Source organism: Apium graveolens, chromosome 6, assembly GCF_009905375.1.
Source record: "Apium graveolens cultivar Ventura chromosome 6, ASM990537v1, whole genome shotgun sequence".
In the NCBI taxonomy this organism is placed as follows: Eukaryota; Viridiplantae; Streptophyta; class Magnoliopsida; order Apiales; family Apiaceae; genus Apium; species Apium graveolens.
In genome coordinates, this window is record NC_133652.1 from 264,772,608 (window position 1) to 264,787,994 (window position 15,387).

A 15,387-nucleotide genomic window follows, 5' to 3' on the forward strand; every position below is an offset into this window, starting at 1 on the left:
TTCTAAAAATTTGAGATTAAATATTATTAATTATTTATTTATTAATTATTAATTATCTAAAAATGATTAATTATTTTGATAATTAATCAAATTATTTCCAATAAATCATAATACATTCATTTTAATTCCAAAAATTATTGAAAAATCAGTTTTAACTCTGATTTTTCCTAAATAATTATTTAAAAATGTTTTTGAAGTTCAATTATTTTAAATAAGTAATTATATTAAATAATAAATTGATTTATCCCTATTTATTGAACAATAATTGAACTGTTTTTCCGATTTAAACTAAACGAAAGTCCTTTGACTTGGAAAATGATCTGTTTTCAATAAAAAATAGTTTTAAATCCTAATTTCTTTTGGAAACGGGTCGGCTTTTGATATTTATTTGCTTATATGTCCTATTACTTATAGAAACGAGTCCAATATATTCCTAAAATTAGGAAACGAAGCAGATATTGATTGATAATGCGAATAGCGATTCGATTTCGATTCTAAAAATTATTTTAAACCTAAAATTACTATGTGACTTATGTGCTATGTGAATTATGTAGTTAATTAAGTCCTAAATGTTAGTAATTATTATACAAGTCAGGTGTACGCGTACGGGTGGACGTTAAGGGCTACATGAAGTCGGTTTGAGACATGATTAGGATACGAGTTGACTAAATGAGTATCTTTCTCTGATAGATACGAAGCCAACAAGGCGGACCGAGACAATGTTAAAGAACAGTGATATATTTGTGGTAGATCGTGTAACGGGAAAGTTTTCCCCTATTCTAAATTCAGAATAGTGAATTACTTTCAGATTCTCATCGCAGTTAAACACTGATAATTCCTATTCACATACACGGATACACAATTATTATTCCTTTATTCATATTTCATTTCGATTCCTGATTTCTCTTGATCCCTTGAATATTCTACTCATATTTCAATATTATATATATATCCTGATATATTCCAATGTTGGGATAAATCAAAGCATATTGATTGTTCCGGTTGCTCATATGTGGACTGGATGGTGACGATTAGGATCAGGTATACACTTGATCCTTAGGACTGTGAATTAAGCGGATCTTTGTGTTGGGCCGTAGAGCCCGAGTACCCGAATGGATCTATACATAGAGGTGTAGATCTGCACTGTATCCTGGTTGATCAGCAGGATATAGGTGCGAACTTGTGTCCAGTCTAGTTTATTGATAATCATCGATAGTGGCCTTCGTTCTCTTTTACAGAAATGCATAGTTACCGATATAATCAGATTACTGGTTCATTTAGCTTTAACTTACTATTATTTATATATTGTGGACTTGTTGAGCATATGTTGGCTCACCCCCTTTGTCATTATTCATCTTGTTTGTTTTCAGTTAAGAAAGAGAATGAAACCTATCCGGACTCGCGTGGTAAAGAAGTGTGTCAAGCAGCGGCACCCTCTAATACCAAAAGTGATAATCCCGATCCAAGAAGAGAGCATTGAGCCACCTGAGCTGGTGTAGTGTAGATAGATGTGGTGTATGTTTGAATAAAATGAATTTAGTTTTAAAACTTGTTTAGAAAATGGGTTGTAATAAAGAGAGTTCTGTGAGAATTTATATTTGAATTTGTAATAAAGTTAGTATGTCATTCTTGTTTTCACACCTCAACCTGAAAAGATCCTGGATAGATAAAAAGGGGTAGATATATATTTGTATAATTAGCATACAGGTTTGTATTTGTTTGGTGATTAGCAAGTAACTCCCAGATCTAGACCCCAAATTTGGAGGGCGTTTGTTAGGGCGAAAACACGCGCTAATATTCACGCAAGTATACGCGTTCGCAAGTAGTATAAAATATAAATTAGATTCGTTCCCACAGAGACTGGTTTAGGTTAAGTTCAATTTATACACCTATGCAACAATGTATGGTTATCGCTCAATGCTAAGACAAATAACAAATTGGGTTTTTATTAAACTAAGAGATTATACTTAATAACATTAACTAAGAGAATTGAGGTTGAATTACTATATATGACAAACATGGGATTCTAACTTCATTAAATACTTTATTCAATAGCCTTTTCGTTCTTAACCTTAGCATGTGATGGTGATGACACTAATCAGATAACACGAAACTGATAAACACCAACTTTCGTTGCACGAGTACCATTCTACCAGACATCCACAAAAGAGATAGAAGCTGAATAGGCACCAATTATATTGAGACCCTATATGTCTATAGAATTTGACAACATAACGGTTGAAGCATAAGTTATCTATCTTGATTACATAGGGCAAGTAAAACGGTTAGAGTTACCTACGAATCATGCATACAATACATAAATATATGCTAGCATGGCAAGTTCTAAACATCTATATTCACTGTCGATTCAATAGAGATTAACACGATATCTTATATGTTAGCTACGCACATAAAACGAATAAGCACAACCAATACCAGGATATCAATCAATCACCACACACCAAGATATCAAAACAAATTAATTATTGAAATCCATAAGTAAATCCACTAGAACCCCATGATAACGATTAGCCCATAATTGAACTCATCGTCACCATGGGTTCCAATGAAAGCATGGTATAAAACAAGGTCTTAATAAATTGAATAATAATTAAAGTACGAATAACCGAGATCTAGGTTCAACAAGAACGAAAACGAGCATCCAAAGTTACAACTAATTCAAAGAATCAGAAGTTGAAAACAAGATCTTCTTTTTCGGAGTTGTTCTGTGCTTCTAGGTCTTCTCCTTGGTATCCCAATCTTCCCGGATGATGAAAACCCTTTTTTTAAGTATATATACGCCCCTAGTGGACCTGGACCCTTAAAATCGTCAAATTCCACTCAAAAAATGCTTTTTCAGCGAAATCAGCGACCAGTCGCGCCCTGAGCGGCCGCTCAGCTCTCCTGAGTGGGCGCTCAGCTCCTGGGCGAGCTGAGCGGCCGCTCAGCTACTGAATGGGAAAATTTCTGATGAATCTTGTTTTGGCCATAACTTGAGTTCTACTCGTCAGAATTAGGCGATTCAACTGCCCACGCGAAGCTAACGAGATTATCTACAACTTGACAAAGGCCTTGGCTTCTAATTCTGATCACTTTTCATCATATTTCCTTTAAAAGCTCTTTTTTTCATATAACTGATACCTGAAATGCAATAAAACAAAAACACATCAAAATACCAATAACTTGAGTCCAAAACACCAATTTAAGCTTGTAATAAAGCATTACAAGTGGATATAAAATCCACTTATCACACCCCCAAACTTGAATCGATGTTTGTCCTCAAGCATAAACAGACTCAAAACTACAAAACAAACCTAATGCATGAATGCAACTATGTGAATGCAACTAAATGATAATGCAATCGATCCCCTCAGAATAACCATAACCAAATGAATAAAACAATGCCTCTAAGAATGCAATAACTTGAAACAGAGTTCGAATAAATCCTACAAACCAACTCACAAACTAGAAACGTGCGTGTGTGGATGCTTAACAGATATCTCTCGATACTAGATCAATAAATATAACTTATCTATCATCGAAACAATCAAAAGTTTATAAACAGAATTGACAATAAACGCATTATGACTCACAACACCTCCTTTCTATTAGAGTTATACAAGGATTCACACTATTATTGAACACATAGCAAAGATGCTTATTTGATCGTGCAATGAATGAGGTCCCAAAAGACTTATGCAATAATACCCATGTAGCGAGCGTTAGGTTAGCGGATCCCAGACTATAAAAGCTAACTAGGCACAAAGTCCCCTAGAACTTAATAACTCGAGTATTAAAGAGCTCACTCTTGATCAATTATGCATAAACACATACTTTTTTCTTTCTTTTTTTTCTTTTTTTTCAACAATTTCTGAATGAGTGCGTTTTGCTCCATCTCATTCAACCCTAGACTACTCATAAAAATATGAGCCGGCTACTAGCCATTTGACGCCTAGCCTTACAACAACTAGCAATGAAATCCAAGTTTTTCTCTAGATTAAAAAATCAGTGTTTTTACGTCATTACGAGAATATCACAAATTCTAAATATAACCAAGTGATTAAATCTCAATAACAAACAAGTATGATCATGATCTAGATCAAAAGCAACCCTATAAGACTTTGTGAAAATATTTGTTTCTGGCATGCAAATCAATTCATTAAGACTTAAACATCCCTCTATTCGTCATCACCACACTGAAATCAACATCAACTTATCAAATATCATAGTTCATCTTAAGGGATCATGCTAAATATGCATGCAAATACAACTATATGAAATCACATAAAAACAAACAAATATGTCCTAAATGAACAATCATGCAAAAATATGAATGAACTACAACTAAACATGCAATATGAATCTATATGAATCTATATGGACACACACTACCAATCCTTATATTATCACCCCCAACCTTAAAATTTTCAATGTCCTCATTGAAGGTAATAATAAGGATTTCAGGCATACCTAGTCGTCAGAAAGATCACCCTCTTCGGGTGGAGGATCAGGTGGCCAATCAATCTCGCCACTAGTGTCTCGGAAAATAGTACCGAAAGCGTGTGTCAAATCTTCAGCAAAATGATGGTGAATGTCGTGCATGGCCTCCATACGCCTAGTCACTCGCCTGTACTGCTCATCACCAACACCAGTCCTATCAACTACCTGTGGCGTATGAGAAGAACCCTCTGTAGGCACTGGAAGATCCGTTCGGCTACCCTCTTCATCATCAAAGATATATCCCAACCCCTTGTCAGGGGGTGCACCTAAGAATGAATAACTCAAGTGATTTGGTAGTGGGTGAAGCTCAAGTGTGGAAACATCTTCAATAAACGGCTCGAGACGGTCTTGAGAAAATTTCAGCTCTGCTAAACCAAGAGAATCGAATGGCATATCTAACTTCCTCTTCCACGGAGGTGCATTCAAAACCTGCAGTTGCTCTACTTTAAAGCACTCCTTTTTAGCCGTGGGTAACTTTATTTCCTTGAACACATTAAAAGTGACCTTTTGATCGTGAACATTCATCGAAAGCTCTCATTTTTGCACATCGATCATAGTTCGGCCTGTAGCCAAGAATGGTCTTCCCAAGATGATGGGAATCGTCTTATCTTCCTCGAAATCAAGAATTACAAAGTCAGCAGGGAAGAAAAGTTTATCCACCTTGACCAAGACATCCTCCACTATACCTCGTGGATAAGCGATGGAACGGTCAGCTAGTTGCAATGACATGTATGTTGGTTTCGGATCAGGTAGACCAAGCTTCTTGAAGATAAATAAGGGCATCAGATTGATGCTAGCTCCTAAATCACATAAACACTTGTCAAATGATAAGTTTCCAATGGTGCAAGGAATAGTGAAGCTTCCAGGATCTTTAAGCTTCGGAGGCAACTTTTGTTGCAGTACAGCACTACATTCCTCCGTTAGAGCAACGGTCTCTAAGTCATCGAGCTTCACTTTCCGAGAGAGAATACCTTTCATAAACCTCACATAGCTAGGCATCTATTCAAGAGCTTCAGCGAAAGGTATGTTGATATAAAGTTTCTTGAACACCTCCAAAAACTTCTCAAACTGCTTATCCGGCTTTTTCTTCTGCAGCCTCTTAGGAAAAGGAGGTGGAGGATAGATCTATTTCTCCCTTGTATTATCCTCAGGAGGAGTGTGTTCCACAGTAGTCTTCCTTGGTTCCACCTCTGATTCCTTCTGCACACCTTCTTCAGCCACAACTGCATTTTTTGAAAATTGAGATTTTTCAGGCTCTTCGTCTTGCTGAATTTGGGGGCTTGTGACCTTTCCAGACCTTAAGGTGATGGCGTTCACCTGTTCTTCAACTTCCCTCTTGCCTGGATTGGCTTCTGTATCACTAGGAAGCATTCCTGGTGGCCGATTCAATAAGGCATTAGCAATTTGCCCTATTTGGTTCTCCAGAGTCTTGATAGAAATAGCCTGGCTTTGGCATATAAGAGCCTGGTTTTTGCACATAAGCCGCAACTCCTCCAATTCAGATTTTTCATTCGAAGATAGACCTGCATCATGATTTTGTTGTTGAATTTGGATTTGTTGTTTTGGTGCAATTTGTTGCTGAAAACCAGGAGGGTTGAATAGCTTATTTCCAAACTGCTGGAACGGTTGTTACATCGCATTCTGATTGTTGCTCCAGCTGAAGTTAGGATGATTCCAGTTGTCAGGATGATAAGTGTCTAGAACTGGTTGCTGCGATCTCTGAAAGTTGCTCACAAACTGAGCTGAGCCACTAGATATAGCGCATTGCTCCGTCACATGCGGACCGGCACATAGCTCACAAATACTAATTATCTGCTTAACACCATAGTTAGCCAGAGAATCGATCTTCATAGATAATGCCCTTACTTGAGCAGTGATAGTTGTAGTTGTATCCACTTCAAGAACTCATGCTACCTTGCCCTGTGGCAATCTCTGGGCTGGATACTGATATTCATTAGCAGCCATCAGTTCAATTAGATCATAAGCTTCCTCATAGTAATGCTCCGCCTGATGCTGCATCGAGCATGGGTCTGGACTGTGCTCCCAACCCATTATAAAAATAAGTGATGATCATCCATTCAGGAATTCCATGATGAGGACACTTCCTAAGCATCTCCTTGTAGCGCTCCCAAGCTTCATATAGCGATTCTCCCGTTTGCTGCGCAAATTGAGTAATAGCATTCCTGAGTGCAGCTGTCTTCGCCATAGGGAAGAATTTAGTAAGAAACTTCTGAGCAAGATCTTCCCAAGTAGTAATTGAACCAGCTGGTAGAGAGTGTAACCAGCTCTTAGCCTTTTCCCTCAGAGAGAATGGGAACAGTCTCAGCTTCACAGCATCTTCAGAAACACCGTTGAACTTGAAGGTGTCGCAGATCTCAATGAAATCCCTAATATGCGTATTGGAATCTTCCGTTGGAGAACCCCCAAACTGGACTGAATTCTGCACCCATTGAATTATGCCAGGCTTGATCTCAAAGGTATTAGCTGTGATAGCTGGCCGGACAATGCTAGATTGAATGTCATTGATCTTGGGTTGAGAAAAATCCATCAAGGCTTTCGTTCGTGCTGCTGAATCTCCCATTGTAATGAGTACCTGAAACACAAACAAATAAACCGTGAAAGTAAAAGAATCTGAGTCAGTGAACTTTAACGACCACTGATAACAAGCACATAAACTAAAAATTAACACCGAGTCCCCGGCAGCGGCGCCAAAAACTTGTTAGGGCGAAAACACGCGCTAATATTCATGCAAGTATACGCGTTCGCAAGTAGTATAAGATATAAATCAGATTCGTTTCCACAGAGACTGGTTTAGGTTAAGTTCAATTTATGCACCTATGCAACAATGTATGGTTATCGCTCAATGCTAAGGCAAATAACAAATTGGGTTTTTATTAAACTAAGAGATTATACTAAATAACATTAACTAAGAGAATTGAGGTTGAATTACTATATATGACAAACATGGGATTCTAACTTCATTAAATACTTCATTCAATAGCCTTTTCATTCTTAACCTTAGCATGTGATGGTGATGACACTAATCAGATAACACGAAACTGATAAACGCCAACTTTCGTTGCACGAGTACCATTCTACCAGACATCCGCAAAAGAGATAGAAGCTGAATAGGCACCAATTATATTGAGACCCTATATGTCTATAGAATTTGACAACATAACGGTTGAAGCATAAGTTATCTATCTTGATTACATAGGGCAAGTAAAACAGTTAGAGTTACCTACGAATCATGCATACAATACATGAACCTATGCTAGCATGGCAAGTTCTAAACCTCTATATTCACTGTCGCTTCAATAGAGATTAACACGCTATCTTATATGTTAGCTACGCACATAAAATGAATAAGCACAACCAATATCAGGATATCAATCAATCACCACACACCAAGATATCAAAACAAATTAATTATTGAAATCCATAAGTAAATCCGCTAGAACCCCATGATAACGATTAGCCCATAATTGAACTCATCGTCACCATGGGTTCCAATGAAAGCATGGTATAAAATAAGGTCTTAATAAATTGAATAATAATTAAAGTACGAATAACCGAGATCTAGGTTCAACAAGAACGAAAACGAGCATCCAAAGTTACAACTAATTCAAAGAATCACAAGTTGAAAATAGAATCTTCTTTTTTCGGAGTTGTTCTGTGCTTCTAGGTCTTCTCCTTGGTATCCCAATCTTCCCGGATGATGAAAACCCTTTTTTTAAGTATATATACGCCCCTAGTGGACCTGGACCCTTAAAATCGTCAAATTCCACTCAAAAAATGCTTTTTCAGCGAAATCAGCGATCAGTCGCACCCTGAGCGGCCGCTCAGCTCTCCTGAGCGGGCGCTCAGATCCTGGGCGACCGCTCAGCTCTGCTGAGCGGGCGCTCAGCTACTGACTGGGAAAATTTCTGATGAATCTTGTTTTGGCCATAACTTGAGTTCTACTCGTCAGAATTAGGCGATTCAACTGCCCACGCGAAGCTAACGAGATTATCTACAACTTGAAAATGGCCTTGGCTTCCAATTCTGATCACTTTTCATCATGTTTCCTTTAAAAACTCTTTTCTTCATATAACTAATACCTGAAATGCAATAACACAAAAACACATCAAAATACCAATAACTTGAGTCCAAAACACCAAAATTAAGCTTATAATAAAGCATTGTTTATATGATTATTGCTTAACCTCGGTCATTGTTTATATGATTTGTTGAGCTAGTTAGCTCACTTGCGATCCTTTTTATGTTCTTTTCCAGTTAAGAAGGAAACTGTTGGAAGCGAGGATCCCCAGACCAAAGTTCGAGCTAGGATTCCAGGTTGAGTAATGGAACGAGCTAGCAGGAGAACTATGTTATATTTATGAGTTTTGAAAGTTTGTGAGAATGTTTTATTATACGTTGTAAGTTAAACTAGTTGGGATTTGGTATGATGTAATATAAGTTAAGGTTGTGGCTTGTTTTATACTTTAACCTATTGCGATCCGTGGATGTGTAGTGTAAGGTCATTGCATATATATTATTTCATATACAGATTTATATTGTGTGTGTGTGTGTTGTGAACCCCAAATTTATGACCCGAATTTGGAGGGCATCACAACTGTCAATATGACTTAGTCTTGTTATTATAGATGCATGTCTCGCACAACACAGCCAATTGAGATGCATTCTTAAATGACTTAAGCTTAAGATCAGTTTTCTCAATTTTATCTCTCAACACAACTTCTACTTCCTTTGCACATTTTAGCTTATTTTTTAGATATTCATTTTCTTGTCTAATGGCTTCTAGGCTAACAAGCTGCAGCTCTAGATCTTGTTTCTCAGTTTCAAATTTTTTATTCACTTTTGACAGTCTACTCACTTCCTCAGTAGTAGTCACCATGCTTGTGTGAATGTGAAACATATCTACACTCATCATTTCAACAGTTTCCTTATATTGTAAAGCATTCAAATCAATGGTGGTTAGGATATGTACCTCAAATTTTGATACAAATGACTCTCCTTCCTCCAAAGCCACGAGAGCATAATTTTCATATTCTTCATTGTCATCTTCATCATATGTGTCAATGAAAACTCTTTCCTTTATAAGAATGGGAAGATCCCATTTCTAGTGAGTTAAAGGATGTCAATGATGCAGAAAAGGAGAAACTATTTCAGCAAGAATATCAAGTTGTTCTAGATTCTCTCTCTTTTGATGTTGAGGCATTTACTCATCATGTTCCAACATGTCATATTCCGCAATGAGAATGCTGAGAAGACTCTAAATTTGGTACATACTATTGCCTCCATGCAGAGGGCAAAGGACGGAATCAACTCTCTTTCACCTACAGTTGGTGATGATTTTGAGTTAGATTCTGGTGGCTCTTTTGAGGATGACTTTAATGAAGAGGATGCTGATGAAACTGGCATGAACATAGGGGGAGATGCAGGACCCAACTCAACCACAAGCACTCCATCCTGCATGTTCACCAAGGATTGCAATTATCATCATTTCAAATCCACACTATTCAAGCTTGTCCATCAGAATCAATAAACCATCCAAGCCACCACTGATGCCAATACCAAATGTCTTCTACAAGCCCATCTTGAATCTCTACAACTGCACAAAATTCAATCTCTCCAATAAAGTCAAGCTGTGGATGAGATCAAGAGCACCATTGAGCAAGTCAAAAAGAACATCAATGAAAGAATGGAGTATAAACTTCCTGAGTCAACAATGAAAGACATTCACCAGAAAATCAGGAAGGACTTTGAATTGAGTAACAAAATTGCAACATTGGATTCTAGGCTGACAGCAATGAAGAATTCAGTTACCAAGGTGCTTCTCAATCAAGTACATCAAACACTAATTCTTTAAAAATTGGTGGCCGCTCAAACTCCAACTCCTGCTATACTAGATGATAATAAAAAAGGGGAGGAGAATGTAAATGTCCAAGTTAGTAAGGGTGAGGAGAATGTGCATGTCCAAGTTATTAAGGTAATAGTTCCAGCCATTACCTTCTCTAAGCCACCAATGTTGGACAGCATTGACTTAGTCAACATAGCAGCAGCTGAACTCAAGCTGAAAGAACAAATGAGGAAGCTTGATGAAAGAATCAAGAAGGAATTTGGTCCAATTGCAAGTAAAGACAAATATGTGAAGCACATCACTCAATTGAGATCAATTCCAATAGATGAAATGGAGCTGGGAAACATGGAAAGAGGTCAAACCTCATCTAAAAGACATCAACAGGCCATTGTGATTTTGAAGCCTAAGAAACACTCATAAAAAAACTCAAGTAAAAATCCAATGGATCTAGTCTATGCAACTCCCAAACCTGATGAAAAGAAGCTGCTAGGTCACTCAATTGTAAATCACAAAGAGCCAAGAGATTCAGTTTTGAAGAAAAGAGTAGCAAAGATCTACAGACATGGAAAACTAATTTGTGTGATGGCCGGACATCCCCAATTTGGAGAAGCCAAGAGAGAAGAGAAATTGAGGCTCAAGTCTAAGAAAAGGCAGGCTGCCTTAGAAGCAAAGAAACAAGCTGAAAAGCCTGCTACCAAGTCAGAAACTGAGAAGCCTGCCACGATAACTGAAACTGAGAAGCTTGAGGAACCAAAGCAAAAATCAAGAAAAGGATATAGCAAGCAGAGAGCCAAGAAGAAAAGGAAGAACCAAAGTCAACTCATTCTACCACCTCAAATCAATCAACTATGCCCACAATAGAGCAAGCTAATGTCAAGGTTCATCCTGGTGTGAACTTTCATGGTGAGCTAATCATTCCCAAGGATGAACCTATAGACAGGGAAAGCCTACCTATTCATGAGCTGAACATCCCAATCCCATCCAAAACCTTATCCAAACCCAAATCAACAGTCAACAAAGGAGATCAACTATTAATCTGTGATATAAGGAATTTCCAAACATTAATCACTACTTGATGGATGAGCTAGATGAAGTGAGAGCAATAGATGCCCACAACAGACTTCCAGAAAGATTAGTGTTCAGGTATAGGGGTGGAAAGAAAATCATTTGGCCTCTTCATAGGATTCTAAATGAAGTCTATTTTGTTTTGATTAAGATATTCTCTGCAATTAAGAAAAACTCTGGATTCACCACAGTGGCCAAAAGAGAGATACTTAACAAAATTCAACAAATACAAAGAAGCTAGAGAGACCCAAGTGCACTACCAAGAGTATTAACTATTCCTTACACTGGAAGTAGAGTACATTTGATGCCATACTGGTTGATGGAGTTCAAGGATCAAATAAATACCAGAAGATTTTTTAGACTAGAAGATCAGCTAAAAATATCAAGCAATGAGACTCTCAAGGAAATGCAGGAGATGCTGGATCTATCTAATGAAGATGAATCTGAGTTCAACAGACAACTCCAACACCAGATAGAAGAGAACAATGAGAAGCTGGGAAAGAAGACTAGACACTCAAGGAAAAAGAACTAATTTGCTCAGACTAAAGGAGCACCTTGAAAAAGGCTTGTGAGATTTCTGTGAACTCTTTTTTATCAATTTTTAATAAATTTTGCAGCACTTATCATTTTTATCTACTAGTGAATGATCATTTTGTATAAGGTATTTTGTTATCATCAAGTCCTCCTAAATTTATGCCTACAATTCTAGTAGACATAAATTGGGGGAGATTGTTAGGAATATGCTGTAGGCTTGATGATATTTCACCAAAACACCTTAGTAGATATAACTAAGTGTGTTTGTAGCTTTTAACGGATAATCTGACTCTGTCATCCGTTGAAAGAGTAGCTTATGTTTAAATAAGTGTTTTAGCACATTCCTGTATACTACAATGTCTTAGAGTATTAGAAGTTGTAAGATATTCTAAGTCATGTTGACTACTAGAATGATATTGGCTAATTGTAAATAATGGATGCTTTGTAATTCTGCATAAATGAAATGGTATCAACTGCTATTGAAATAACATTAACGGATAATATGCAAAGCTCTCAACGGATGACACAAGGCACCTTCAACGGATGATCCATAACAGACTCAACCGATAATGAAGTCTCAAGGAACATCAGATTCAAATAGGAGTTGATAGTGACTTGATAGTCACATGGGTTGATTGTATACAAAAGGAATGTGGCAGCCTATAACTTGGTTTATGAGAACAAATAAGCATTTTCATTTCCATGCTTACTTGAAGAAATACAAAGATGCTGGATAGAGAAATGAAGAAACATGTGATGAAGACTTAGACGTTTTGTTTTATATGTTTGTCTTTTTCATATGTAACTTGGTGATATATAAACCAAGTGTAGCAAGTAAATAATTATCGATTGATCAATTGAAAGAAATGAGAATTAGTAGAAGGAAAAATCTGTTAAGAATTTCTCTGTTCTTTCTTTGTAATTTTACTTGTAAGCTGCTGTGTGCATTCTTGCATCACAGAGTTCTCAATCAATATATATCTCTGGTAGAAAAGTTCAATCCACCAGAAAGTTTTTAAATCTCTGTGTTTATTTACTTTGTGTTTTGAATACATTCATATTTCATTCCGCAAACTTGCATATTCAAACACTAATATATGTTGGTAAAGAAGTTTCTTAATTTTAAAAAGAAACCAGAATTATATTCAACCCCCTTCTGCAATTCTATTGTTAGATTATTTGGGAATAACATGGTTCCATGCTTGAATATGTAGTGGATTCGCCATCTTAATGAACATCATCATCTTCTTCTTCCATAAGATGTAGTTCACTTTGTCAAAGACAGGGATCTTGATACTACCAAGTTTCTGTGCACCCATACTTCCAAGATATAATCTGTTTACTTTCAATTTTGCTCTGATACCACTTGTTAGGTATGAAGTGCAACACAGGGGGGTGAATGTGTTTTCTTTTTTCTTTAATTAATTATGGGTGTTTGTGGTTTTAGGAACTTAACAGCTAGATGAATTTGCAGTGATAAAAGACTAAATGTAAATACACTAGTAATTTATGAAAAACTCATTTGATTTGTATTAAATCAAATTTATTTGTGCTACAAATCTGTGTTCTTGAAAATAAGAACTCGGCTACTTCTCTTGAGAGAATACAAGATTTTCTAGATTTATTTGTTACAACTAAACTAAGGACCCGTGACATGTTTTACAAATCAAAATGCACATTTTACGGAACTTGCACTAAAATAGATTAACACATTTTCTAAAGCTCATATGTCTGTTTCTATTTCTAGTGCAACATATCTGTTTAGAATCTATTAGGCCTGTGATCCTCCTTTGTCCAGTTTATCTGGACCCTTGATCTTGCATTCTTCAACCTGCATTTGTAGGCTTTCCAATTCAGTGATATAATTATTTACTGACTGATAATCTTGGATCTTCAAGTTTTTTGTATTCTGAATTCTGAAATTGTTTGTCGAGATCTCTTTTTGTTGTGTAGAGATGTCACATATCAATAAGTAAAATAACTTATCGATATCTCTATTTCTTGATAAGTGTTATGACTTGTCGAGGTCTCTAGTTCTCTACAAGTAGAATGACTTATCGATATCTCTAGTTCTCTACAAGTAGATTTTAGTTTCTCGATAAGTAGACTTTGACTTATCGATATCTCCAGTTCTCTATATGGACTTTTTGACTTGTCGATATCATCAGTTTTCTATATGGACTTTTTAATTTGTCGATATCTCCAGTTCTCTATTTGGATTTTTGACTTGTCGATATCTCCAGTTTTTTATACAGACTTTTTGACTTGTCGATATCTCTTGGGAATTTTCTACAAGTCATTTTTGACTTCTCGACATACATCTCTATATTCCTTGATCTGTGACTTATTGATATAACTTAGAACATTTTTCCTAGAACAACATTATTCAACTCTAAACTTCTACACTTCTCTCCGAGGCATGATCAGGATTGATCTTCTTCCAGAGTTTATTCATTCCTTAATGGTTGTTCATAAAAAACCTCCGGTCTAATCTACTTAGCATTTTTGCAGACTCAAGAAATACAAATACAGAATACAATAAAATTATCATACGACTTATTCTTAAGGTAGTCAAGGTGACTTAGTCTTATTATGTACAGTCATGTCTTGCACAACACTTATGCATGTTCATTTAGTCACTATTTTCTTAATTTGTTATCTTTTTTAATATTTGTCTTTATACCATATTTTTTAGATTAATATATTAATCTGAATGGGTTTTCATATGGAATCATGTTAATTCAATTTCTTGAAGTTAATATTTAAATGGCATCATTTATTATTTTTTAATAGAAAATTCAATTTTCAGTTATATTCTCAAATATGGAGCGAATATTTAAATGTAGGTTTTGAATTCGCATTTTTAAATTACAAAAAAAAGTTTTTAAAATATATGTGTGTGTATATCTATGTGTGCTATGAAATTTATGTTATGTAAGATGACTTTTGTGCTTATGCGAGGTTATGTCATATTTGATGGCATATTGACCATATTGACCATCTTATAAGATGATTGTTTTGGGTTTTTAATGACGATCTTGTGTCACAATGGTGACTTTTTTTTGTCACATTATCCAAAAATTACTTTGATTAAATTATTAATATTCCTACTTTATATTTTTTTTCAAAAGTATTTTGTGCGATTTTTCAAAAATATTCAAAAATTATTCATCTTTATAGTGTGTATTTATTCAAGTATCTAACCAACGGGATCTGCTTTTTCTGAAATATTTTTTATTATTAATTTTAATCCTTATTTATAACTTTCACCCTAGGCAGGTCATATTTATGTACTAAATAATTTATATTTGATTATTATGGTCGTTCTTGATAGTAATTATTATTTAATATTTCATGTATGGAACTGGTTTTGTGCAAAGACATGCATATTCTCGGGGGTTTTCTTTTCTGATTTGAAAACTCTA

At 35.9% G+C, this 15,387-nt stretch overlaps 1 non-coding gene across 1 annotated transcript; it reads left to right on the forward strand.

Moving 5' to 3' along the window:
* Positions 1–6,584: 6,584 nt before the first annotated feature.
* On the forward strand, positions 6,585–6,691 carry LOC141669903 (small nucleolar RNA R71). The gene has a single exon (XR_012554150.1). It is a non-coding gene; the product is annotated as a small nucleolar RNA R71 (small nucleolar RNA).
* Positions 6,692–15,387: the final 8,696 nt, after the last annotated feature.